The sequence below is a fragment of the Tachysurus fulvidraco genome, chromosome 13 (assembly GCF_022655615.1).
Source record: "Tachysurus fulvidraco isolate hzauxx_2018 chromosome 13, HZAU_PFXX_2.0, whole genome shotgun sequence".
Lineage (NCBI taxonomy): Eukaryota > Metazoa > Chordata > Actinopteri > Siluriformes > Bagridae > Tachysurus > Tachysurus fulvidraco.
In genome coordinates, this window is record NC_062530.1 from 6,627,340 (window position 1) to 6,654,691 (window position 27,352).

General features: G+C 42.4%; 1 protein-coding gene across 2 annotated transcripts in view; it reads left to right on the plus strand.

Annotated features, from left to right (window-relative positions):
- sipa1l3 (signal-induced proliferation-associated 1 like 3) overlaps positions 1–27,352 on the plus strand; it is a 90,166-nt gene that overhangs the window by 19,074 nt on the left and 43,740 nt on the right. The window contains exon 2 of one of the 2 annotated variants that reach the window (XM_027137771.2): positions 12,147–12,209. The gene's annotated coding sequence lies outside the window, so the exon portion shown is untranslated. The remainder of the gene's footprint in view (positions 1–12,146; positions 12,210–27,352) is intronic. The other variant, XM_027137853.2, reaches the window with a different exon arrangement.

Genomic DNA, 27,352 nt, shown 5'->3' on the forward strand with positions numbered 1-27,352 from the left:
ATGTGCCTTAATAAATACAGGATGGTCTTTGTTAAAGCAGACAGAAAGCTTTTACTTCCAGCACCGATCAGGAGGCAGCTTTTGTCCGCCCCAAAAGACCTTAATTTCAGCTGGATATCTGATCAGCCGCATCGAGACCCCATTCTGCTCCTCGCTCACCTGGGAGAAAATGACTACAGCCGTGTTTAACATCCTTTGTGTCGGTAGTCTTCTCCGGGGGGGATACAAATACAAGCAAGGGATCTCCTAAAGGAAAAGTGCCTCTCAGAAGAACTTCAGACAGCCTGGGACATTATCCAGACCGTGTGTTTTACAATGTGTAGGAGCCTCACTTTTTAACATATTACTGAAAAAAAGAAAGAGGCTTCTTTAGTTCCTGCCAGTGAAAACACACGACGAGCCAATCGACATACGGATCTGCAATGACTGACACTCGTGTAGGTGTTTTCACCCCACCAGTAATAACTAACCCCCCTCCGGAAGCCCCGCCCCCGTTCTTGTCATTTCACATCAGTCGTTTTTCGCTCTTATCTCTAATTGATTGATTTATTTATTTATTTTTACGCTTCAAAGACGCACCCACCGACCGCATGCCTGCGAAGCGTCACGACCAAACGTTTTACCCAGAGATCGATTCAGGCGTGTTATTAATAATAAGTGCTTTTCCTATAGAGTAACTCCAGAAGATTGTTTCAGAGATTTGCATCTCCTTAAATGGCACCTCGAATTCAGGAGGGTGATAAAATGTTGGCGTCCATGACAAAGGTGTTAAAAAAAAAACCCAAACTATTACGCTTTAGTGCCGTTTAACGGTAAATCTCCGCCAGGGCAAGACTGTCTGAGAGGGTGCGACGTCATGCTATCGTCACCCTGTCAATCACAGTGGCCCGAGCCAATCAGACGTATGATATCTCCGAGCTCACGTCTGCGGAACAGCCAGCATGGTTTCTTCTCAGACGAACCGTGTGTTAGCAAGTGGTTGGGAATTAGCCAAGACCAAATTGGGAAGAAACCGGTGAAGAAGGTTATGCAAGGTTGTGCAGCCTTTTGCATTGAAAGGTTTCTCAGCGCCTAAGTGCTAATGAAGGCTTTTATTACAGCCTCGTAGCGCACCAGCTCAACCTCTTTCCCTCTTTCTCGTCCTGACCTAATTAGCATTTCTGAGAGGGTTTAGTGTTTGTCCTTGGCAGATAACAACGTAACACTGTGCCCTGGTGTTAGCGCAGTGTGAGAACTAGGGAGCTACAAACCTCCGAGGGTGCGTTCAGGGATTTCCGAGTTATTCCAACAGGTTAGAAATGTTAATTGAACATATTAGCAGTAGGAGTGTTAGCAAATTCTGTTAACCGATAACTGATAACGATGGCAAAATATCTCGAAATCCCAGAGGGACCGAGTTCTGGTTCAGGTGTGTAAGAGGCTCGGAGAGAAAGAACACGTCAATCTTTTACAGTGGTCGAAGCTTATAAACGCTTTTCTGTCGGACACTTTTTTATTATCCCAGATTTTCACGTAAAAAGAATAAAATCATGGAAACTCGAAGGCACAGTGGTTAAGGTTCTGTGCCGATTACTTGTTCGTTCAGATTTGAAATGTGTTCTTATTCTAGCTTATCCTCGATGCTGGTGCATGGTCTGGGAACGCATTCGGAATGAACATAGCTGCGTTTTTTTTTACTGTGTATATAAAGGCACTTCTGTTGCATTGTTTTACACATGAGCCTTGTTGTGAAAAGAGGGAAGAAGAATGAGAGAACTAGGGAGGAGGAAAAGGAGTAGCCCCAGCTGGTCAGTAAAAACCACAACACCCAAGATCAAGGAAGTGTGTGAGCTCGTGGGCGTCCCGTATACGCTGCGGTATATCTGGTTCCAGTCACGTCACAAAAGAGCCCTTTGATGCACAGGCAAAGCAGGCTTGGCTCGACAGGACGTGCGTGTGTGTGTGTGTGTGTGTGTGTGTGTGTGTGTGTGTGTGCGCTTTAACCCACTTCAGCTCTTGAGTTCCTGCCAGAGTCTCTGTTTTTTTTTAAGCCGTAATACTTTGTGTGTTTTGGTGTGTGTCTGAGACGGCGTGTGAACGGGAGTGTGAATGCGGCACAATGGTGTCAGCACCTTCGACGACCGTTTCCTGGCACTAAAATAGTTAAATAAATAAAAAAATAAAAACGTCCTCGTTTTGGTGTCTGAAGTTGTCTTAGAGTATTAACCAGACAAAGTCAGCCACTGAGAGCGCCAGCGTTTAGTCCATTTTCCCGAACTCTTATTTCTTTTCCTGAGGTATTGGAGCAGCTTAGGGGACTTCCTTAGGGGACTTCCATGGTACAAACCTCTGTTAACAATGCTACAGAGTTTAGGAAAGTTAAGGCGATCGATCAGCCGGGAAAGAAATTCACAATTTTTACCGTCATGACGGTTTTGTCGTTCGCCATTATCTCATCTTGACTTATTTAAATTAGAAATTAGAACTAATATTATCATTAGCAACTTTTTTTTAGCATTTATCAAGTTCTGAGAGTTTGGTAAGTCAGGTTTAGTAGTAAGAAGGACACGGATCACAAGATGTCCTTCTCTATAAGGTTCATCGCTCAGCTACATGCTAATTTCATTTTCGTACAGTTTGAGTTTTCGCTTTCACTATGCGCTGCGTATCCGTGAACCCCTGGGGTTTTTTTCCCCTCAAGCGCCACTCATTTAGGGTTGTGTGAACAAAGCAATCCCACTCGGGTACGGACCAAAACCGCCGATCTGAGACCATGCTAGCGAGGTGCAAGGTGGTCTGCATTCATTTCCAAGTGAACTTTTTTTCCACTCTAACTAAACATTTTTCATGCATCATGTGAGTGGAATGAACTTCCTGCCGATTTGAAAACCTTTCTTTAAGAAAAGCGTGAGTGAAAGAACAGAGCCTGTGGCTATATCAGGGTTTGTGTTATTTCTTATCAAGTAATGATGATGCTTAGTCTTTTCTAATACCAGAAAATCCATGTGAAATTGTTTTCTTTAAAAAAAAAAAAAAAATCCAATTCCTTTGTTTTTTGCTACAGGCTCAGATATCTGATACGGATGCTCTGATATCCAGTCCACCACTTTTTGCCAGAAGCCAGAAGTTGTGTTATTATTGTTTAGAGTTTTTTTGGCATATCATTATAGTTAACAGTGACACCCCCCCCCCCCCCTATTTTTACACCATTTATACTGCTGTTTATTAATGTAAGGGTTCTTTTTAATGTACCGATCTAGTAAAGTAACACTGAAGTCAGAAACTGTACGAATCGTTTGAAGCAAGGAATCGAATCCTTTGTACCGAGTGCCAGAGATGTAGAGCTATGGAAATGCGAGGTGTTCTGGATATTAGACATTAATATTTTTATGTTGTAGGCAGACCTAACGTCCCGGACATCGACGGGTTAATCGTGAAGAAAGCAAACCAAATGGAATACGAACTTTGGTTCAGCCTTGGAAAACAAGACTAATAAATGGTTGAAGGTTTGGTGTGAGAGAGACTTTTCATTACTTCAGAAGCATGTCTTGACTGATCCAAACCGTCCCCAAAATAAGCGAACCGCCGTGGAACAATTCTCTCGGCTGATTTCATTTTTGCCCAACACTAATATAGCGGCTTCAATCGTCCGGACGACTGGTATGCTGTGTGTTGTTTGTCTGTGTCTGGTAGTGTTGCGGTCTGAACGTCATATTGAATTACTGACTTCGCACTGGAAAAACCAGGTCAGGACATCCTTTTCCCTCTTTCTCTTTCTTTCTCACTGTCTCTCCCTCTCTCTCTCTCTCTCTCTCTCTCTCTCTCTCTCTCTCTCTCTCTCTCTTTCTCTCTCTCTCTCTCTCCCTCACCACCCTGCCAGGCCAAACTGGCTGTGAATAACCACCAGAGTTCTAATTAACACGAGCTGCGTTTGGGAAAGCAGAAGAGAAAAGAAGCGCAAGAAGAGAAAAGCAGAAGAGAACGGTTAGAATTACGGTCATCAGCGGGTCACTCTCGGGAATGTTTAGCGTTGAACCCGTCAGAAAAAAAAGTGTGTATAATTCACCATGACCGCTACACATTCGTAGCTAATTCTACATGGCAGTGAGTTTTTATGGTAGCGCCTGAACGTCGGGGTGTAAAAGAGCTGTCAGCGGCGTAATAACGCCGACTGACACACTGACGAACAGCGAATGCAGTGACAGGCACGAGGAGAACTGGAGGACTGTGACTAATGGCTTTCAAAAAACAGTCACAGGGCAGTAGCAGTGCAGCAATTACGAAGCAGCGCTACTGACCTGAAAGTAAACTTCCTGAGTTTAACCTTCTAGTTTTCATAAAACTCACATTCTGTTCTTCCTCAACAGCAAAATCTGGGACTCGGGATGTTCAGTGAAAGCTCAAATTATTTCTCAGAGCCACGGTGCACAAAGTTTACCACAGAATCGGCAAGTCAGAACTCTGAACTTCAAGCTACAACGACGGGGAAATAAGACAGCCGGCTCAGCGATTGTCTTTTGATGTATATTTACCTTGAAAAACAAGATTTAACAAGCTAACACGTCTGTATGTCGAACGTGTCTTTAAAGTAAACAATAATACTTTGTTTTGTTTACTCGAGGTCAGCACCCGACCCGAGGACACCCGAGTCTCTGAGCAGGAATTCCGAGTCGAGGTTTCGTTTTCTTTTACTTTAGACGTCACTGTACACGTGTCACGTTTCACAGCAACGTTAGCGCAGCAGCGGCAAACGCAAACACAACAACAATGGCGGATGTTGCTTTACTGTTAATGCTCATGGCTTTGTGAACCTACATTGGCATCCAAACGCGGCGAATCCAACGTGTACGTGCAGCTCCATGTAATCTGTATAAACAGGGTTTGTAATCGAGAAAGTACATAATGTTATTTTATCATTAACACAAAAAAAGTTAGCCTTAGCATGTAGCTACCTACTATCATGTGTGCTGATAATGTATCATATTGCGGTAAAGCAAAAGTGTATTAAACATTAGTATACTTAAGGTACATTATCAAATGTGCTAACAGTAGCCCTGCCCACAGCCCCTGACACAAGCGGTTCTTAAGTCTAGACCAGCAACGTTTTGGTGCTACTTAAGAACCACTTTTCCTGGTTTAGAGCCGTTGCTTTGGCTGTCGAAAAAGAAAGAACTGGTTCTAAATTAGGCTCCGAACCAGCACTCAAACTACCTCGGAGGAAAAGGGGCATAAAAGTATCCATGATGCGGATGTTTGGTTTTTGGTATAAGACAACAGAAGGTCCTCATGCTGGTATCTTGTCTCTCTTATCAGTCATGGGGTGAACGCTTGTAGCTAGCATGTGTCTGTAGGTGTGTGTGGATACAGCAGCTGGCATGGTGCTGGTTATTCCAGCGAGGGCAGACTGTGAACCATATGGGTCCAGTGTCCTTCCAGTCTTTGTTACGACCACACAAGCAGATACACTCAGCACGAGTAAACCCACTGACGTGAACCATGCCTTCTTTTCCATCTAGAACTTGTTTGGCAAGTTTTACACCAACGTCCATATTTGGGCGTTCCTGTACATGCTGTAGGACGAGCATTTGTTTTTTACGATCGTTAAAGAAAATACGCAATAATACAGCAATTATTTTGGGTACAGTTTTTATTTCAGCTTGTCTCAACTATGGTTTTGTTCACGTACCCTTGTACATTTTTATTTCTTAAAGAACGGCATCTTTTTTCCGCACTTTATTGTTAGGATTTTTACTGTAGAAGGTCAGTGAAGCATAATAACTGTTATATTTTACTCAATAGTTAGAGCAGGTATAAACAGCAGTTCCCTCACTTTCCCCTCTATCGTCCTCGAGGGGTTCAAAAAAACAAGACGTGGCAAAAACAGACAATTACTAAGCTCTGATACTGGAGACTCCTTCCATTAAACCTACCATCAACAACATCAAATGGCATGAACATGTTGATGTTATATTACTGCAGGATTGACCAGACAAACTGCCCTGTACCCTACAGGGATGTGGTAACTTAGTGGTTAATGTGTTGGACTGCTGCTTGAAAGGTCGTGAGTTCAAATCCCTGGGCCCTTCAAGCAAGACCCTTAACCCCCAATCGTTATCTTCATTAGTTTAGTTTTAGGCTTAAATAACACGGTGCGTTTAACACCCAAGTCTGGAAATGAATCAACGCCTCTATTCTGACCAATCAGCATCAAGCACTCGTGGTATAACGTCACATGATATTATTGTATGATCAGCTCATCAGTTAGAATACAGACTGGTATTAAATATAGTTCTAACTAAAGACTAGTCATGTAACGGAGCAGATGTAGGGAATTTGGGCGGTGACACACCACTCCTTCAAAAGATCTACATGTTTAAAAATACACATTTTTGGCTAACAAATTCCAAGTGTGATTCAACTATTCCTATTAAAGCACCATTCCTGGGCAGAGGAACGTGTTAGAGAACATTAATATGTGCAGGACAGCTGGATCTTCTGGATCGGGGCTGGGAACCTGTCCTCTGAATGATGGACAGCAGTTTGCTCAAGCAGCCCAGCCTAGCTATTTGTTCTCTTGCTACAAATAATTTATTCCAGGAAGTTGTTTCCATTACCCATCATCTCGCATACTTCTTCAACAAGACCAGCGGGACATGATTTCTAAAGAATACAGCGATCCCATGACACCGGGGTGATGTGTGTGGTTGCTGGGAAAAATCTGGAAAGTGCTCCATTATGTACAGCGGTTCATTTAGTTTGCTGTTTTTCCCTCTCAAACTGTAAACCCAACTGCTGACATTAGCGTTGTTTGTATCCGAACATCGGAGAAAGATCTGTATCAGGAGCTCTGGATTGTGCGCTGGGAGGAAACCTCGAGTCGGACCGCTCAGGGCTTTACTGTGTTGCAGCATAGGTTTGGTTGCACAAGGAAAATACTCTTTTGCCAGGGGTTCACAAAGCTTTGGGGCAGATACTCCAAATGTACCCCAGTAAAAGCTTTTCTAGGAGGTCAAGCATCACCAAACTCATTCATTCATTCATTCATTCATTCATTCATTCATTCATTCATTCATTCATTCATTCATTCATTCATTTTCTACCACTTATTGTGCCCTGTGATCGGTTGGCACTCCATCCAGGGTGTATCCTGCCTTGATGCCCGATGACGCCTGAGATAGGAACAGGCTCCCCGTGACCCGAGGTAGTTCGTCCCCAAACTATTTTTTTATTTCTAGATTTATAAAACAGGACTGCCGTAACGTGAACGTCGTAGTTATAGGAAGACGATCCGAGCCCAAACTTGTCAGAGCTCCATGTAATTTTATGCACAGCGATATTTAAACACACTGACAACTTCTGTCTCATAGTCATATTTATTGATCTAGATCATTCAGAAGACTGGTGCGCAAAAGTGACCTTTTACTAGGTTTGAAGGTGATATGAAGGGTTTTTAAAATTAAACACTGAATGCAACAGTTAAAGTTTTAGTAATCGATAAAGGAATAGAATAATACACAAGTATGCATGAGACATGGCTGATTTATTTTTAGCGATTCAGAAATTCAATGTTTTTATTGCTTCATACACACACATATATATATTACAAAAAAGTTCACTAACATTTAATTTCAAATCAGTTGGATGACTACAAACGATCTTTTCAAATAATATTACACAAGATACGACGCCTAAGCAAGTTCCTCTCACCAGCATTGTGTCAATCAAAGCAGTAGCATTTCTATATAGATGTCTAGCCCTTATATGTGTGAAAATGTCTTGTATGCTTTACAGTTGTGTTGCACAAACTAAAGTCGTGAGTAGGGATGTATAGAAACGTTGGACCGCACATGGCGTGTATAGAAGCCAGTTCCGCAGTTGACTGCACAATGTGTAGTTCACACGCAAATAAAACCATTCATACATAGAACTTTTACAGACGTTTGTCCTCCGCATTTTCGTACACTTACTCCAGTGTGAGAATAGAGTAAGACTTAATCGTTTTTTAATGTCTTGCTTTGTCACAGCATCGAGCGAGCATGACTACAAGCGCACACTGTACTCAGCCAGTTGGGCGTCTGCCTGCTCACTGTCAATATTTGCCTTTGTAAGTTTCTGCCTTCTGGCATGGGAACAAACGACCAATGGATGACTGGCTAGCAGAGAGGGAGCGAGAGCGAATGCGAGCGGGGGAGGGTGAACCCGTCTCACCCTCGCTTCTAAACAGCGCACTCATTACAACAGCGTCTTTTTCTTAACGTTGTCCAGAATAAATGAAACTGATCATTGTTCACAAATGGCTGCAGTATGAAGCTGACAGGAAGTGAACAGGAAACAGTGCTGTAACGCGAGTATTTTCCTACAACAGAGAGCTCCAAAGAGTTGTCTTGCACTTATTTATGTAGCACATGTAGATTGTCCTGTAGGCTAAATTTGTTCATTTTTCTAATCCACAATTTTAGCAGTAGTCTCTGCAGCCTTTTTAGGACTGTAGACCGTTTGGGACGAGGCCATTCAGCAGACCCGCCGGAGCTCTTTCTCCTGCTTCTCTGCTCCATCCATCTGGCGCTCCATGAATGAAAGAGGAAGAGGGGGAAGACTGTGGTTAGGGCACAGCTCTCGGAGATTTGCTGAGTCTTATAAACGTAGGGGTTGAGGGATGCTTTGAAGTGAGCTGCTTGCACTGTGTGGATCCACTCTGTGGTTAAATGACTCCTTCCCTCATGCTCATGTTACGCCGCGTGGAAACGCAGAAAACCGAGAGATCACTGGTTCCCGCGTGAGACCGCGCAAGCCATAGCCTGGATCTGTCATGTGCATCCCATTCTAACACACTGCTCCTCTTTGTCACATAGGGGACAGTGCCTGTTCGATTTGGAACGTGTCCTAAACGTGCCATTACAGCCAAAGACAAATCACATTGTTAGTCATTCACAAGTCATTCACAAGCGCTTTTTCTGTGACATGGGGTACACTAGTCATTTCATTTGGAACTTGTCCTAAATCAATCATAGCATCTTCAAATCTTTGTAGTGAACACTAATTGCTCATTCGGAAAGGATCCTAAATCCAACCTCATAGTGCAAGATTGTATAATGAAATGCAGTGTTGATCTGCACACTGATGAGTACACTAGCTACTCATTTGGAACATTTTTCCAAAGCTTGTATCTAAAGACCATAACGTGGATGAATCGGTGTCGATCTCTGCAGCGTACGCTCGATACTCATTTGATAAACTTGACACTATAATCTAAGTGAACTAATTCCTAAGTGCCCTTTGCGACATAGTGTGCACTAGTTGTTTCATTTGGAACCTGTCCTAATACCAGAAAATGCATCTTAATATTATACGGTGTCTGAATTCCTTGCTGATCTTTGTGACATAGGGTACACTACTTACTCATTTGTAGGGTTGCAAAATTTCGGGAATTTTCAAGGCTGGAAACTTTCCACGGGAATATATGGGAATTAACAGGAATATATGGGAATTAACAGGAATATATGGGAATAAACTGCAATTTTTTAAAAAAAATGCAGAGCTGCCAATAACAAGGAACTTAAATGTAGTTTAAAAAAAACTTGCAGCATAATTGTGTTTAAAACAACAAGATTTAATGCAATTTAAGTTGATTTGTACCCTGCATTCCTCGGTCACATGCACACAGCGCACTGCTTACTGGAAGGCCATTGAGGCCAAACCCACTACATGTACTTGAATTCTTCCATAAGATGCACAGTAACACTTCATTTTAGGCTCATTAAACTAGTTGCTTATTAGCATGAATATTAATAGAATATTGGCTGTGTATTAGTACTTATTAAGCACATATTAATGCCTTATTCTGCATTACCTTTTTCTACATTCTTAATTGTACCCAATACCTAAACTTAATAACTACCTTACTAACTCTTAATAAGCAGTAAATAAGGAGCGTTACCACATGCACAGATAATTTGATGACCCCCCACACACACTCCCACCTGAAGTTTAAAAAAATCCATTAAATTACAATTAAATCAGTCAAGACATCATTTTTAAAATTTGTATTGCCTTGCATGAATGTCTGCTTATGACCAAACAAAATGTTTATTTATGTTTGTATATGATATAGTTTATATTATTTTCCTATATTTACAAATAATTCCCATAAATTCCTGTAAATTCCAATAAATTCCTGTAAAAAATTTTTTTCCAATTTTTAATATTTCCAAAATTCCCCAGATTAAGTTCCCGTGGAAAGTTTTTAGCGGAAAAATAAAGTGGAAGCCGATCTTCGTAGCATGCGTGTTACTCATTTGAAACACGCCCTAAAACTAAGGTCATATCATAAGATTGTAGTAGTATTTAGTTCTTAGACTTAGATTTAGTTCTTATTGTTGTAGTGTACACTTGTTACTCATTTGGAACACGTCCGCAATCAAACGTTGTGTCTTCGGTTTGTATATAATGATAATAAATTTTGTTCTTATTGGTGTAGTGTACACTTGTTACTCATTTGGAACACGTCCGCAATCAAACGTTGTGTCTTCGGTTTGTATATAATGATAATAAATTTTGTTCTTATTGGTGTAGTGTACACTTGTTACTCATTTGGAACACGTCCGCATTCAAACGTTGTGTCTTAAGTTTGTATATAATGATAGTAAATTTAGTTCTTATTGGTGTAGTGTGCACTAGTTTAATCATTTGGAACACGTCCTGAATGTCACACTATAGTCCAAGATGAATAATTAAGAATTGTGAGTTTTTTTTTATATTGGAACACGATCAACGATTGAGTTTTAAGACTTTCCTGACAAACGACAGCAATTCCTGAAAGCACTCGAAACGTGTGAGGCTGACGAACATTGCCTCGGAAACCATATCGTCCTGCCTACCGAGTCTATTTTAAGTTGTTTGCCCCGTTTGTTTTCATCACGCTCCAAAGCCAGACGTAACATTCGAGAAGCCACAATATCCTGCTCTTTTCTTTACACACTCATTCTGGCCATGTCTCAGTGCGTCAGCTTAACCCGTCCCGTTAAAGGGCGCATTCTTTACTCGTGACCACGTCGACCAACATGCGCATCATACGCCTACTATAAAGTCACCGTATCACAATCACATAAGCACTTACACACTCATACGTACACACACGGCACTGCGGCGTATGAATAATTTACCCACATCCAGCGATCGGAGCTTATTGTTCCCAGCGGATCAGACAGGCTAACACGTGCACGCGAATGCTCTGCGTGTGAAGCACCAAACAATTCACAAAGCCAGATGAAAATACATGACGTTATATTGCAGCACTGTTGGATTCTCAGTCGGTTCATTTCTATAGGCGGATTGATAACACAGGGATTTTTTTATTTATTTTTTCTTCATTTATGTAAGGAGTGTCCGGTATCAGCGGATAGAAGCCGTAACTTTCCAGCACTGGACAATTTTGCTCTTTCTGCTGAAAAGTTGCATGAAGAGAGAGTAAAACAAAACGATGAGAGATGACTGTTCGAGGGAGAGTGTTGTGCCGTAGTCGTAGTTTACACACGCAGGTGTTATCAGGGCAGCATGTAGGAAATTAATGAAAGATGCTGATCACTGCTGGGATTTAAGCAGCGCACGTATTGCTGCGCTTTCTCAGCAGTTCAGCAGCATGTGCGTTTTCCAACTTCCATCTAGTCACTTCTCGCCTCCTCTCATTCTCGCGGGGCTCCGTTCCCTCTTCACATTCTTCTTTTACTCCTTCTCGCTTGCCTCGTTTTCAGGTAGCTATCAGGGCCGTGCCCACATACCAGCTGATCCCAGAACAGAGCAGAGGGGGGAAAAGAAGGAGGCCACAGAGGAAATATGAGGACGGGGCGTCAGGAATTCTGTGAATGTTATCCTGTGTTTATCTGCATGAGATCTCTGTAAATGTTTTCTCTCAGTTCTCCGACACGTTCTCTTTGTTCCCTCTCTTTCGACATTTCTGTCGCTCTGTCCGTCTCTCCCAGCTGTCATAATAACACTCGGAGCATATAGAAAGCTCGTTCTGTGTTCACCGACCAGCACGGAAGACGCTGTTTAATCGACTGTGCACGTCACGTTAAAGGCCACTAGATTGACCTGCACATCACACTTATTCAGCATTCGAGTGAAGGCAGCTATTTAATACAAGTGTGCCCCCCCCCCTTCTATTTCAGATAGACGTGACCTGCAGCCATGAGACGATGTGGACCGATCGGAGTCGGAGTTCTCTAAAGCACGTAAGTAAGAGCATATATGAGTATTGATTTTTAGCTAGATACATACATCTAGCTAATTACCATGGACGGAGTGGGGCATTGTTTCCACTTCTACTGTATATCAATTATTTATTTATTTATCGTCACGTGTCTGAATCGCTCGGAGGTGACAGCAGAGGCTGATCTTCAAGCACGGCTTACCGATCAAGGGCCGTTAAATTTCATGAATTCGCTCGTGCTGGATTCTATGCTCAAGACGCTTTATTAGGTCACACGCATCGTACTTCCTGTAGTTCCTCCTCTTGATGTTTTAGTTCGCAGTCTGCATTAACGCTTCCAGATCGCAGCCATTTTGCACCGTGCGCTCATTGGTGTAACAGGTTTTAAGGCTTCACTTAAAACCGACGGCGTTCTCACGTACGCAGTAAGCCTTTGTGAGCCACGAAGCACAAACAGAACCGTTCAGAGCTGTAGATATTTTTCGACAAACCAAAAGAAAACAGAAACTCTAGCTGCATTCACAAGTATTTGAAACAAGCGAATTCTATACTGAGCTCGGAAACGATTGAACGTCAGCTTCATGATCTCCAGGATCTGGTGACGATTTTAAAAAAAAAAGTTTTATTATACCTGTCTGGTGAACGAGCTTTCAGATCTTTCAATCAGAGCTTTTTCGCTGGTTTAATTAAGTGCACTTTGAATCCAAACAAAGCAAAGGCGTCGGTTTTCGCTTTGACTCAGACATTACAAACGGACTAATAGGTGTTAAACCTCGGTGAATCATCACACTCTCATCTCACCTCATGCCAAATAATCACAAAGACCTGCTCATGTGGTTTCCCACACGACGCTGTACAGAAATGCCCCAAAACACGTTACAGAGCTGAAACAGTTCTTCTTCAGCAAACACATTTGGCGTCCCTGAGGCTAATCACGCAGCAGTTTAAAGCAGAATTGTGTGATAGAAGTGATTCATATTATAGTTATAAAGTTTTCTTTTAAAATACACGCTTTAGTCTTTCCTATAAACTTTCACAGTGCAGAACTAAAACCTTTAAACACCAACACTGGTTGATGGACCCCATTTAAAGGAAAGTAGAAAGTCGCGTCCATCCTCGTTTGTGGTGCTTTTCAACACCTGACACTATTGCTCCTGTCCGAATCACAAACATTCGTAGACGATTTAAATTCGCTGTTATTATGAGCTGTAAAACATTCCTGCCTTCTGTAAGACATATTCCTGACCAAGCACGTTCCCTAGTATGAGTCTAGTTCACAATGAGGAGAATCGCGGCACAGTTCCAGCGAATCGAACTCACACCAGCTCCCACAGGGAGTTTGAGGGTTCGGTACTGCGCCGTTTGTGCTTCATGACATTGTGCTTCACGAGATTGTGCTTCACGAGATTTCATGAACCTGAGCAGGAATGGTTGTAAGTAGAAAGTACTTTTAAGAGCCTCAGTCAAGGTGTTGCCGCTTTTACGGTGTCACTTTTCTGACATCTTGATTTCCTAAAAAGTGAGGTCCTAAAAAGTGAGGTCCTTCTTTTCCACTGTCAAGCCAGCAGATGTAGAAAGAGTTTGTGGAAACATCAACCACAGGTGCCTCAGATGCCACTGCCTTTCTTATTATTATTCATATTATATTATTTATATAGAATTTGATCTTGTTATACAATGACGTGCAAATATTTGGTGGTGAATTGTATTTTTACGGCGTGTTTATTAGGTGTGTTAATACCGTGATCCCGTGAAACACCCTTCAACACACTCCACTCAAGGTCTCGACTGACCTGAACTCCTAACATAAAACCGCTGAGCAAGCCCGGCTCTAATCTACTTAATTGCCACCTCATCGTGCCCCTCTTGTGTGAGAGCGTATCTGCCGTCGAATCCTCCCCGTTCTTTCCACCAGTGTTTTCTGTATCTCACTCGGGGTTTGTGTTGGTAATGATCTTTCTCACAAAGCACCAATCAGATCACCCTCCTGAGTCTACAGAGCCTGCTGACAGAAACCAGCGTGCATAATACAGATATTATCAGTCTGAAGACTCGCATTCATTCACGGCTGTGACGGCCTCCACATTTCAAAGCGCTATAGAAAACCGAGAGAAAGAGTAGAGGAGGAACTGTCAGACACTCATTGTGCGAGTGTACAGTAACGTCTCTTTCTCATCTCTCTCCCTCATCCTAACATCCCTCCCGTTTCTCTACCTCTGTCTGACCTTAGAGCACGGTAGGGGGGTTTCTATGTGTGTGTATGTGTGTGTGTGTATGTGTGTGTGTGAGTCGGTACGGTTCTGGACTCTGTTAGCATTTGCTGGGAAAATGGATTACAAATGACAGGATTGGGAGGGGGAGGCTTTGTTCTGTCTACTTTTCTTATGAGTTATGAGCTCTTTATCTGTTTTATCTCTTCTCATAGACGATTAGTGCCTGCCAAGTTATTAGCCAAAGCTATTAATCGGCGGTTAATGCAAAATATGTCATGAGCGCTGGACAATGTACATCTGCTTGGCTAAAGCACCAAGAAATGTTTTGCTGTGAATTGAAGTAAGGTGTAGTGTTGTGAGCAGAATTACTGTTACCCCCTAAAAAGCAACAGTTTTTTTTTAGATAAGTTTGTTTCATAACGTTACAGTAGCTATATAGTAGATGAATAGTTGCTGTATAGTAGCTAACGAGTAGCACCGTAGCGATATATAGGAGCTCTATGCTAACGGTAAAGTCACAGTATAGTAGTTTCATAGTAGCTGTATAGTAGCTAAAGATAAGCGCTGTAGCGGCTGTACAGTAGATATATCGTAGCTCTATGCTAGCAGAATAGTTACTGTATAGAACATTCATAGTTGCTTTATAGTTGCTGTATAGTAGCTAAAGATTAGCACTGTAGTAACTGTGTAGTAGATATATAGGAGCTCTATGCTAGCAGTATAGTCACTATAGTAGATTCAGAGTAGCTGTATAGTAGCTAATATGTAGTACTGAAGCAGCTGTATAGTAGATATATAGGTGCTCTATGCTAATGATATAGTAACCGTATAGTTGTTTCATAGTTGCTTTAGAGTTGCTATATAATAGCTAAAGATTAGCACTGTAGTAGCTGTATATTAGACATATAGGCGCTATATGCTAGCTGTATAGTTTCTGTATAATAGATGCATAGTTGCTGTATAGTATCTGTAAAGTAGCTAAAGAGTAGCACTGTAGCGGCTCTATAGTAGATATATTGTAGCTCTATGCTAATGATATAGTTTCTGTATAGTAGTTTCATAGTTTCTTTATAGGTGCTGTATAGTAGCTAAAGATTAGCATTGTAGAGGCTGTATAGTAGGTATATCGTAGCTCTATGCTTGCAGAATAGTTACTGTATAGTAGATTCATAGTTGCTTTATAGTTGATAAATATTAGCTAAAGAGTAGCACTATAGTAACTGTGTAGTAGATATATAGGAGCTCTATGCTAGCGGTATAGTCACTGTATAGTGGATTCAGAGTAGCTGTATAGTAGCTAAAGAGTAGCACTGTAGCGGCTGTATATGAGATATATCATCGCTATATGCTAACAGTAAAGTCACAGTATAGTAGTTTCATAGTTGTGTATAGTAGCTAAAGTGTTGCTGTAGCTGTATAGTAGATATACAGGAGTTGTATAGTTGCTCTATGCTAGCTGTGTAGTTACTGTACAGTAGTTTTATTGTTGCTTTATAGTTGCTGTATAGTAGCTAAAGATTAGCACCGTAGTAGCTGTATAGTAGATATATAGGAGCTCTATGTTAGCGGTATAGTCACTGTATAGTACTTTCATTGTTGTTGTATAGTAGCTAAAGATTAGCACTGTAGCGGCTGTATATTAGACATATAGGCGCTATATGCTAGCTGTATTGTTTCTGTATAATAGATGCATAGTTAATTGCATGAGTGAATAAGACTGTGTGTGTGCCCTGCGATGGGTTGGCACTCCGTCCAGGGTGTATCCTGCCTTGATGCCCGATGACGCCTGAGATAGGCACAGGCTCGCCGTGACCCGAGAAGTTCGGATAAGCGGTAGAAAATGAGTGAGTGAGAGATGCATAGTTACTGTTTAGTAGCTAAAAATTAGCACTGTAGTGGCTGTATATTAGATATATTGTAGCTCTATGCTAGCAGAATAGTTACTGTATAGAAGTTTCATTGTGTTCAGCTCATCTGAGATTTTCAAGACTTTATTAGGCAGATTTTAATTAGAACTTGAGAAGGAGAACATAGTTGGAGAGTGAAGAGGAAGGAACTCTCCTGATGAAGGCCTCCTCTTCCTCCTACTAGCTCTGCAGCCGCATCAGACCCCCTGCCTCGTGTAATTTCCCTTCATCAGGAGTGTCATCACTCCTCATTAGATTGTCATCGGTGCTCTCTAGTTACCGGAAGAGCCTGTGAAGTTCAGCACCCCCCCGTCGCTCGTCTCTCATCCTGCTCCTAACGTCAAGAAAATACACACTCGCACAGAAAAGGAAGGCCTCTGAGGGGGCACTCGGGAGCCTGTTTAGCTAGCGTGCACTTTTAGCCACTAAACAGAGCTGATGCTCAGGGACTAATGAAACGAGAAAGCTCAGCATGGAAGGTGCTTCATTTTCAATTCGAGTGCGGCTCTAACCCTTCAACTTCCCAGCGCACTCCTCCACTCCAGCTTCAATTCAGCACGGCCCGTGTTGACAGCTCGCTGATCGGCTTCATTTAATGCATTCAGCATTGCGCACGTCCCAGTGCTGTACATGACTCACACATGCTTACTGTGGTATGCGCTGTCTGTGCATGTGTGTGTGTGTGTGTGTGTGTGTGTGTGTGCATGTAGAGCCGTAACCCAGGCTGTCATCGTTTCTCAGCTCCCTGCAGAGGAGTGCAGATCTGGCAGTGTACAGGGAAGAGAAAAAAGGGAGGCGCAGGAGAATTCAAACACAAACGGACAAACAGACTTGTGCGATTGTAGGAGTTTGATCATTCCTACACAATCCTTTACTGCCATAATACCCAGAGGCATCGACACCTCGTGCAAGGTTGCCGTTTATCTCTCGAATTTGTGCTTTTGAATTAGAAATTTCTCGCTTCAGTCTAGCACTTTTTTGATTCAAACACACCATAAAGGATCAGCTAGGTTTATCCAAATGAACACAGGTCTTCAGACAGTCGACTGTTACAGTATATCGGGAATCGCATCAGGTGGAATACATTCTGCAGCATGACGCTTTGTCTATCAAGTGTGACTCTTTTAATATCTGTTGGAAAACGTGGTTGTGCTTTAAGACTGATTTTTTGGTCAGTTTTGTCATCCTGTGTTCTTTATCGGATGCGTCCGATCTTCTCGTGTCTGCGCTTGCCAAACAGATAAAGCCATGCTAGACTTTCACGCATGGAATGTCTTTGGTCTCAGAACATGAATGAGGGTTTAAATTAAGACAAAGAAACAGTGTGCTGTTTAGCAGCATTTCTTTTTCTGTAGCATCTCCAACGCAGCGAAACACATACTTTTATAATGAGCGCTTTACTTATTTCAGTTTAGAGAACACTACTAACGGGTAATTAATCCAACACCTTACAGTACTAAACGATAATGCTTGTGACAAGTAAGTGACATAACACCCATTCATTTTGTTCCGAAAAAAAATGTGCCACTGCTTTCACACCAAAACCACGAGCGATGTTATCGTCAGTCCGGGAATAGTTATGTAGCACGCTAGAACGATGAGATATTGCAGTCAATCTCTTGAGGTTTTTTTTTTTGCTGCCAGTGCCAGCAAGCGGTTCCCGACCTGTTACCTATTCAAAGCACTTTGCTTCAGGCAGATATATTAACTGCCGTAAGCAATTAAAAGAGGCATTGGTGATAAAGTACCTCAAGAAAGAGATGTGAGTACTGTATGTCAGAGAAGACCACTTCCTTGAAACAACATTTTACCGCTGTTTAAAATCGCATTGATTTATAATTGGTCGCGGTACAGAAACCTCCGCCACGGCGGGACATTTACATGCAAACTTAATGACACTCGACAGCAACGCTCCGTGGCTACAGGTTTTATTTCTAGGTCTCATTTTCTATTTGATCTGGGTGATTGTGAGAAGGGGGAAAAAAACAACAATATCCTCACAAACCTACTGCCAGCATTGTGAAGAAGCAACAGGTCCACATTAGACAGGAAAGGATTGTGATGTCTGGCTGAAGACTCGAAGCTCACAGCTGGAGGAAGTGGCTTACATTCTTTCTGGAGGTCAAACATGTTGGAGGGAAACCACTGGAGATTGTGTAACTGTGGATCGAATGCACCATTAGAGAATCAAACACACTCAAAAATTCCAGGCCGGTCAGCAAATAGGTTTTTCAGTGAAGTCACACACAGTTGACTCCTTATTCCAAAGGTTATGCTAGTTAGCTTTGTTTTTGGATTGCTCATTACACCAAATGTTGTCATTCAGCTAGGAAGCTTCGAATGTTTTTTAGCCCTTGCATTGTGAGCGTAGCAGCATGCACACTACACCACCGATCACAGACAAGACGCTTAAACAAATCCTGCTTTCGCATAAAAAATGAAACACAAGAGCTGTTGATCTCACGTGAAGGCGGAGCCTGGACAGCTGGCACGATTTTGAACGGAAACAAGGAAAATCGCAGATGAGGGATTGGTTAGAGAGACACATGCAGCGAGGGTTGTCTGTTCTGCAAAGAGAACAGGGGGTATATTTTATACTGCGCATCACCAGGAAAAATCACCATGTCATGGGGTTTGAGTTGTTTTTTTTTTGTTTGTTTTTTTTTTTGCACTTTCTAACAGCTGTTATTCTTGCAGAAGTTGTAAGTTTCCTCACTGTCTCTCGTTGATCTCGTTGGTCTGTCAGAAGGGCTTAGATTCATTACCCAACGCAGAATGATTATAGATTGCTTTAAAAATGATTCTGATTGCCCAAGATGGATTTTAAAGACTAGGTTAGACTTTTATAGCTGTTTCTTTTCGTAGCAAAAGCTACCTTCAGACATTTCTTAGCCATTTCTGGCTTTCTCAGGATCTTACATACGATCTTGTCTAATTAGGTCATCGTAGTTAAAAATGAATGGAAGGCTGCAGTACTGTATCAATGATGCCTTCTTATCCTAGAGGGCATAGAAAATCGAGTCTCTGGCACTCCGTCAGTTGTCTGTTCATATCTTGACACGGACAACGGAAGCGCGCGAGCAAATCTAATAACAACTGGTTTGCTCACATTAAACAATCGTGTAGTGTGTGCGTGTGGCTCAGAAAGCATGTCAGTATGCTGGTGTAGCAGACAATAATCTAATCTCCATCCTGAAAGACGTCACATCAGCATCGCTGCACACATGCCGACTGTGTGTGGGTGTGTGTGTGTGTGTGTGTGTGTGTGTGTGTGGACGTCTTTGTTAAAGGCAGTGTGAGTCATATCTATAGTATGGGCTTTGGCTGAACTGACATGCCTCAGAGGTGAGCTATGTTTCCTTCTCCAAACTTTGTTATTGAAGTGAAGCTGTACTGTATTTGTTGTCTTGTAGAGTGGGAGCTGAACATCAGAGTAGAAGGGCTATTAAGAGGTCTGGAATATCTATGTGTGTGTGTGTGTGTGTGTGTGTGTGTGTGTGTGTGTGTGTGTGTGTGTGTGTGTGTGTGTGTGTGTGTGTGTGTGTGTGTGTGTGTGAGGCCTTGTTCATCAAAGCTCAGATCAAACACAGAGAGCAGCCTTTACTCCCTCAGTTTTGTCCTCATTTTGCACACATTGTCCTCAGTACAACAAACAAAACATTATTTCCTTTTTATTTCGGATTATTACATTCACAGCCGGAAGCGTTCTTTTCTTAACACACATGGTCACATGATTGCATTATTTGCTCTGAATTTTTTTTTTTTTTTTAAATCTGTGTTTGTGCGGTGTATATATTTTAGATTATGTAGAGTGGGTTGTAATGCTGTAATAGTTAGAATATGACTCACATTAGACACTCAGTGTAATGCTTCACCAATAAGTCTAGAGGAGAGACTCGCCATGTTTTTGCAAATATCAGCTCAGGCTCTTCCTGGAAAAACCCCTCCCAATGCATGCACACAAACATGAACACACACACACACACACACTCACACCCCAGAGGCCAAGGCCCTTAGAGCACTTCATTCCCATAACATGAATCTGGCCCACCCCTCATTAGCATATAAGAAAGAAGAGCGAGCAAGTTAGGACGTCCTCTTTGGCTTTCCTGCTGTGATTTACTGTGCATACACACACACACACACACACACACACACACACACACACACACACACACACACACACACACACACACACACACAAACTACTCAGTCCGCCCTTCACTCAGTCTGTATTAAGGGAATAATAAATCAGCAAGGCAGCCCAATTAGGCTTGGGAATCTCCATCACACCGCACTGCATTATGGGACCAGTGCACTCTTTCGGAAAGGCTAGTTTTTTTATTTGCATGCTACACACACGTCCACACACACACCGTGACATTTCTGTTTGTGATTTTCCAGACTACTCATGCTTTAAAGGAAAAGGTACTCTATCAGGACAGTTCAGACAGACGTCGGTCAGCATCGTACGGGCCAAATTGGTCTAACTGAGATTGTAGAGCCATGTGACATTCAAAGCAGACTGATAGAGTAAGACAGAGTAATACTGGATATGCCATCTTTTATCTTTTACTATGTATTCATGCAAATCACAAGATGTCAGGCTTGTCATTTGTAGTTTGTCTCTCTGGGTGTGTACCTTCACTGAGACTGGCGGGAACAGAGTCCACACCTCCTTCACTGAGACAGACAGGCACAGAGGCCACACCTCCTTCTCTAAGACTGACAGACACAGAGACCACACCTCCTTCACTGAGACTGACCAGCACAGAGATCACACCTCCTTCTCTAAGACTGACAGGCACATAGGCCACACCTCCTTCACCAAGACTGACAGGCACATAGGCCACACCTCCTTCACCGAGACTGACAGGCACATAGGCCACACCTCCTTCACCAAGACTGACAGGCACATAGGCCACACCTCCTTCACCAAGACTGACAGGCACAGGCACAGTGATTCTAATTCAGTCCAGCCAAGTCAAACGCTGTTCAGTTGTCTGTGAGCAATTTTTTAATTACCACATTCCACGGCGTTTAATTATGGGCTGTTCGAGTCTTGTCGTCATGGCAAATTGCTTTAATTTTGGGATTGCGCTATACACAAGCTACAGTGCACATGCATGAGTCACTGATGTCAGACAGCTGCTTTATTTAACCATCAGATTGATAGTTACGTGTTCACATGTCACAGCTCGAAAGTGTGGCGTCGATGTCACAAGTTTATCACGTTTACACATCTAAAGCCTTGTGACAGCCTTTTGACTGTTAGCCAAAATAACCAGCTGTTCATGCGTTTCTCGTGTTGTTATGATGGATCGCTGCTGTCACGTGTGAATGCTCGAGCCCATCTGTAATCGACTTTCAGTATTCAGTATACAATATTAACCACAGAGTCTCTTCTTAAACATTTACCGACACCTTTGCCGGAAATGTCGACGTTCCCGATTTTTACCGCTTTTGTCTCGTTCAAGGAAAAGACTTAACATCTAGTCAGTAAAGTCTCTAGCATCAGCTAGCTTATGGACTGAGTTCGTATGTCCTGGTTGCCTAGCAACAGCGTTCTCGCAACAGATTTAGTGGCTAGCATTTTCCCTTTGTGTGTTAAAAGCAGAAATTTGCCCTTTGCTTCTGAATGCACCATTACCATTAGATAGGTGTGTGTGTGTGTGTGTGTGTGTGTGTGTGTGTGTGTGTGTGTGTGTGTGTACAAGATACCTCAGAGTCCCTGCACTATGCCCTTAGCAGGCTGCATTAGGGCATTCTGGGTACAATGTGTTACCGTGTTGCCATGGCGATGGAAAAAGATCTGTGTAGCGGACACAGTCATAATGTACGTGTATGTATCGCTCTCGTACACAGATACAGATGTACATATACAGATGTAAGCAACAAGGGAACACACACACACACACACACACAGTATGATAAAGCATGTCTGGGGTGTTGAATATGGAGCAACTAGAGCTGAATTGATATGTATTGATGGAGTGTGTGTGTAGTGGAGAGTAGCATTCCTGCCTCCCCGCACGAGTGTGTGTGTGTGTGTGTGTGTGTGTGTGTGTGTGTGTGTGTGTGTGTGTGTGTGTGTGAGAGAGAGAGAGAGAGAGAGAGAGAGAGAGAGAGAGAGGTACACAATCAATATTCGTCTCCCTTGCACATAGCACAGCCTATTTTTTCCGCATGTTTGAGCTGTGATTTGCACGGAACGAGCTCTGGGTGTCTGTGTGTGTGCGTGCGTGCGTGTGTGTCTGTGTATGTGTGTGTATGCGTGTGTAAAAGAGATAAGCCAGTTAGCTTGGCATTACAAGTTTGCACAGACAAAAGCTGTCAGCTCGCACTTATCAAATATATTGCGACTTTATTGTCTGATGACATGGTGCAGAGGGCACTGTGTAACACACACACACACACACACACACACACACACACACACACACACACACACACACACACACACACACAGGGATGTTATTTTGCACCACTGTGTGCTCCATAAACTCAGAAATGCCTTCTAAACATTGCCCTCTGTTTTCTCCGTGAAGGTGTGAAGGGAGTTGCTCTGGCTGTGTTCCAAATCGAATTACCCCTAAAGCAACAACGTCAAAGATTACATTTAGACAATCTCCAGAGTTTCGAGTTTAGCCGAAATATAGTCTATCATCCGAATTCTGTGATTTCCACAGCTTTGGACGTTCGAAGCTTTAACGGATTCCATTCGCTTATGAACACAAAAGGTTTGTTTGAGGAACAAAAGCATGTAACAAAGCTAAAACAGCAGCAGTCGCTGTCTTGAAGCTGGACTCACTTTCTCTTTAGAGCACTATTCAGATTGAATTAGTTTTACAGAAGGAGGTGGGGGTAATGGGATTATTCAGCCCCAGCCAAATCCATCATGTGAGAAATAAAGGACAAAACAGGACAAATTGGTTTTGTATTCAAATGAGGTGTTTGTAATACACATGGAGTTGTAGTGCTAGGACGATGTGGGAAGGAGGAAGGCCCACCCACGTCTGTGGTTGGTCAGTGATCACTTATCCTGTGAGAATCGCTGTGTTTTTATTGGTATGCACATAGATCTGTCTGTCTGTCTGTCTGTCTCTGTCTGTCTGTCTGTCTCATTCTTTCTCTCACTTCCTGGATGTCTAACTCTCTTTTTCTGTCTGTCTGTCTGTCTGTCTGTCTGTCTGTCTGTCTCATTCTCTCTCTAAACGTCCTGTCTGTCTGTCTGTCTGTCTGTCTGTCTGTCTGTCTGTCTGCCGTCTCATTCCCTCTTTCACTTCCTAGCTGTCTAACTCTCTTTTTCTGTCTGTCTGTCTGTCTGTCTGTCTGTCTCATTCTCTCTCTAAACGTCCTGTCTGTCTTTCTGTCTGTCTGTCTGTCTGTCTGTCTGTCTGTCTGTCTGTCTCATTCTCTCTCTAAACGTCCTGTCTGTCTGTCTGTCTGTCTGATTCTCTCTTTCACTTCCTAGCTGTCTAACTCTCTTTTTCTGTCTGTCTGTCTTCTGTCTGTCTGTCTGTCTGTCTGTCTGTCTGTCTCAGTCTCTCTCTAAACGTCCTGTCTGTCTGTCTTCTGTCTGTCTGTCTGTCTCAGTCTCTCTCTAAACGTCCTGTCTGTCTGTCTGTCTGTCTGTCTGTCTGTCTGCCTCATTCTCTCTCTCTCACTTCCTGGCTGTCTAACTCTCTTTTTTGTCTGTCTGTCTGTCTGTCTGTCTGTCTGTCTGTCTCTCTCTCTCTCTCTCTCTCTCTCTCTCTCTCTCTCTCTCTCTCTCTCTCTCTCTCTCTCTCTCTCTCTCTCTCTGTGTGTGTGTGTCAGATGTCACTCATGCCAGCTAAAGATGGCTTACTGATATCCATACTCTTGCCACTCAAGCACAGCGTTTCTATAGCAACGCATTTCTGGTACTTTCTAAAAAAAGTTTTACTAACTAAAAAAAAGGTGCATATTTAGTGCTTCTTTTTAGATTAAGATTAATTACTTGATCTTGAAGAGCTGATGAGTCACTCCACCCAGCACACACACACACACACGCACACACACACACACACACACACACACACACACACACACACACACACACACACACACACACATTACTTCCTGTAGCTTAAATGCACTAAAATTACCACAACACTTACAGGAAATTCATCCTACCTGAAAAACGAACATGACTCAGGTAAACAGGGATTTACCAGAAGCCCCCATAGGAATCAGGATCAGGTCGCAAACAAAAAAAGGACAGGAACTCCCTTTGGGGTTGTGTATGAGTTTCAGTAGGTGATATGTTCAGACCTGAATCTATTTGTTTGTGTTTTTTTTTACTTCCATATTTTTCTGAACACATGATGTAGACTACAGTAACTGAAGTATCCTTGATTCACAGGTAGTGTCAGTGTGTTGTACTCGTTCTTGGCTAATCTTTGTATATACTCATATATTACAGTATATATTAAAGATGAAGTGATAAACAATGATTTCTGAATGTCGAACCAAAAAATTACTGCCAGATTTTTTTCGACGTTCGATATTTCCGCCCTGTTCCGCATACGAGTTCACTGATGCATACGATTGGCTAGTGCCACGGTGATTGACAGGTGAAAGAGTTCCAACCTGGAAAGCACAAGGTTTTTTCTCTATATACTCCAAGCTATAGATGGCTGTGACATCATCTGTATTTTTAGCTTGAGGTCTTCAACCATATGGTAAACTCTCTCTTGTTAGTTAGTTAGTTAGTTAGTTAGTTAGTTAGTTAGTTAGTTAGTTAGTTGGTAATTATAACATTCATGTAGTTTGGGTTTCCGGGTTATGCACGCAAGTACAAGCGATTATAAAAGCTCTCTGTAGACACTGGTGTTGTTTTCTTCTCTGATGAAATGTTTGCTCTGTTATTCCAGCCATCTCCTACTCCTACTCCTGATCCGTCTGCACCGAGCAAGACACGTCTCAACCTGCAGCCTGCGAGATGTTTGAGTTTAGACAACAAGCTTCTAAACCTGTTTCAAGCTCCATCATACTTCCGATAGGAAAAAAAAATACGACTTTTTTTAAAACGTCCCCTATCCGTCTGTCATCAATCCGACGACGACAGAGAGACGACAGAAATAGCATGTGAGCGTCCGGAATAAAATGCCGTATCAATTTAAAAAAAAAACAACAAAAAAACAGCACTTAGGTGTAGTCGAAGATCAGGTTAGGTCGGGTTATTTTAGTCCAGGTCATCAGCTTTCAGGTTCCTCCAGGGCAGTTTATTAAAACTAACGTGAGAGAGGGCAAAAGAAGCAAAGATACAGTAGGAGAGAATGCGTACGAGAGATCTTTATTGTGTCGTTCTCTCTCGCACACGCTGCTTGTTGCCCCATGAGATATGAGGCTGTACTTAATATTTACCAGTTGCATTGCAGAACGTGATAGCGATAAGACCTTCCGATGTATTAAAACTCCATTGCCGTAGCTTAGTTAAATATTTGCTTCGTCTCTATGTTATTTATACAGTACATGCACACAGAAACACTATACTGTAGCTTGCAATCAATTGTTTAGAAAGATGCCGCTTTTGTGTAGTAGGGTTCAGTATGAAGTGTTATTGGAATTCTTGTATTTCACAGCAGCTGATTAGAAAGACAACGTATAATTCATTTAGGGTGGAATCGAGGTCCTGCTCTGATCCATTTTAAAGACGACTACAGGTTTCTAAATGAAACTTAACGATGATCCACGTTGACACGTAAAGGCGACACTAAAGCGATTAGTACAATGCTATATATGTCGTGTGTGAAAGGTCATCTGGTCTTTCTTCTGCCAGATGCGCTGTTAACGACGTACAGCGACGAAAGCAAACGGGGGTCATTCGTATTCAATGAGAGCTGAGTTTGTAATTTGGGGGAAATTTACCGAAGGTTTATATCGAGCTAGAAGTATCCGAGCGTGTTACAGGGAGCGGTGGCTCAGCGTTTAATGCTTTGAGCTGCTGATTGCGATGGCACCGTTTCAAAGTTCCGTAAAGTCATTAACATCGACACGCAATTCGTTTGGCATCGTCATGTGTTTTGTTTGGACCAGATTCAGCCTCGCGTGTCACTTTACGATGAAAAAAAAAGAAAGAAAAAAAACTATTTTGGTGCCACGAAAGATTTGTATAAAACGCTACAAGCTACAGTACAGTCATCCGCTTAGCTAAGCGCTTCCTCTGATGCTATTTTGATAAACAGAGGCAGCTGCCTTCATCAGCAGCTTCAGAAACTAATTGATAGGAAAGGTACAAAAACATACAGGCAGGTGCATGATTGACAGCTCAGCAGGTATACAGTGTGTGAGTGTGTGTGTGTGTGTGTGTGTGACTGTGACTGGGAGTGTTAAATTCCATAGCTCCTTAATGTAAACACAGACTCATGCCACCTGTCGCAGTTGAAGAGAACAAAAAAGGAGTTTCACTCGAACCTCTTTGACTCAAAGTAAATCATCATTACTGTCGTACGTGCGCCCAAGTGTTTTGTCTCCTTGTGCATTCGGAGTAAGGTGGAGTGCTTAGCGTGTCGTTCCGTTATCAAACGAACACATCGTCTCTTCACTGCCAGTCAGCAGTCATGATTAAGAGGATGCTATTACCGTCATTAGCGTTTACTCGTGTCGTGTGTGGTCGCGATCTGAATTAGGTGAGACTAGTGAGTAGGTGAGCAAGGTAATGTACTCAAAATACTCGTGTGGTGTGTGTGTGTGTGTGTGTGTGTGTGTATACTGTATACAACAGAAGGGCCGCTTTGTGTGAAGTTGATGTTGATTTGGCAGCACTTGCTGAACTCAGTCATTTTCTCTGGAAATTCTGAGTTACAAGATGTATTCGAACACAGTGTAAGAGAAAAGGTCCGTCTGATCGTACTGATCAGGAACAACAATACTTTATTAATCCCCAAGGGGTAATTGGGTAAATAACAGAGGTGGTCACGCATGTGCGATTCACAAGTCAGTCTCAAGTCATGAATGACAAGTCAAAGTCAAGTCGAGTCTTTTTTTTAATACAGTATTTGTCAAGCAAGTCTCAAGTC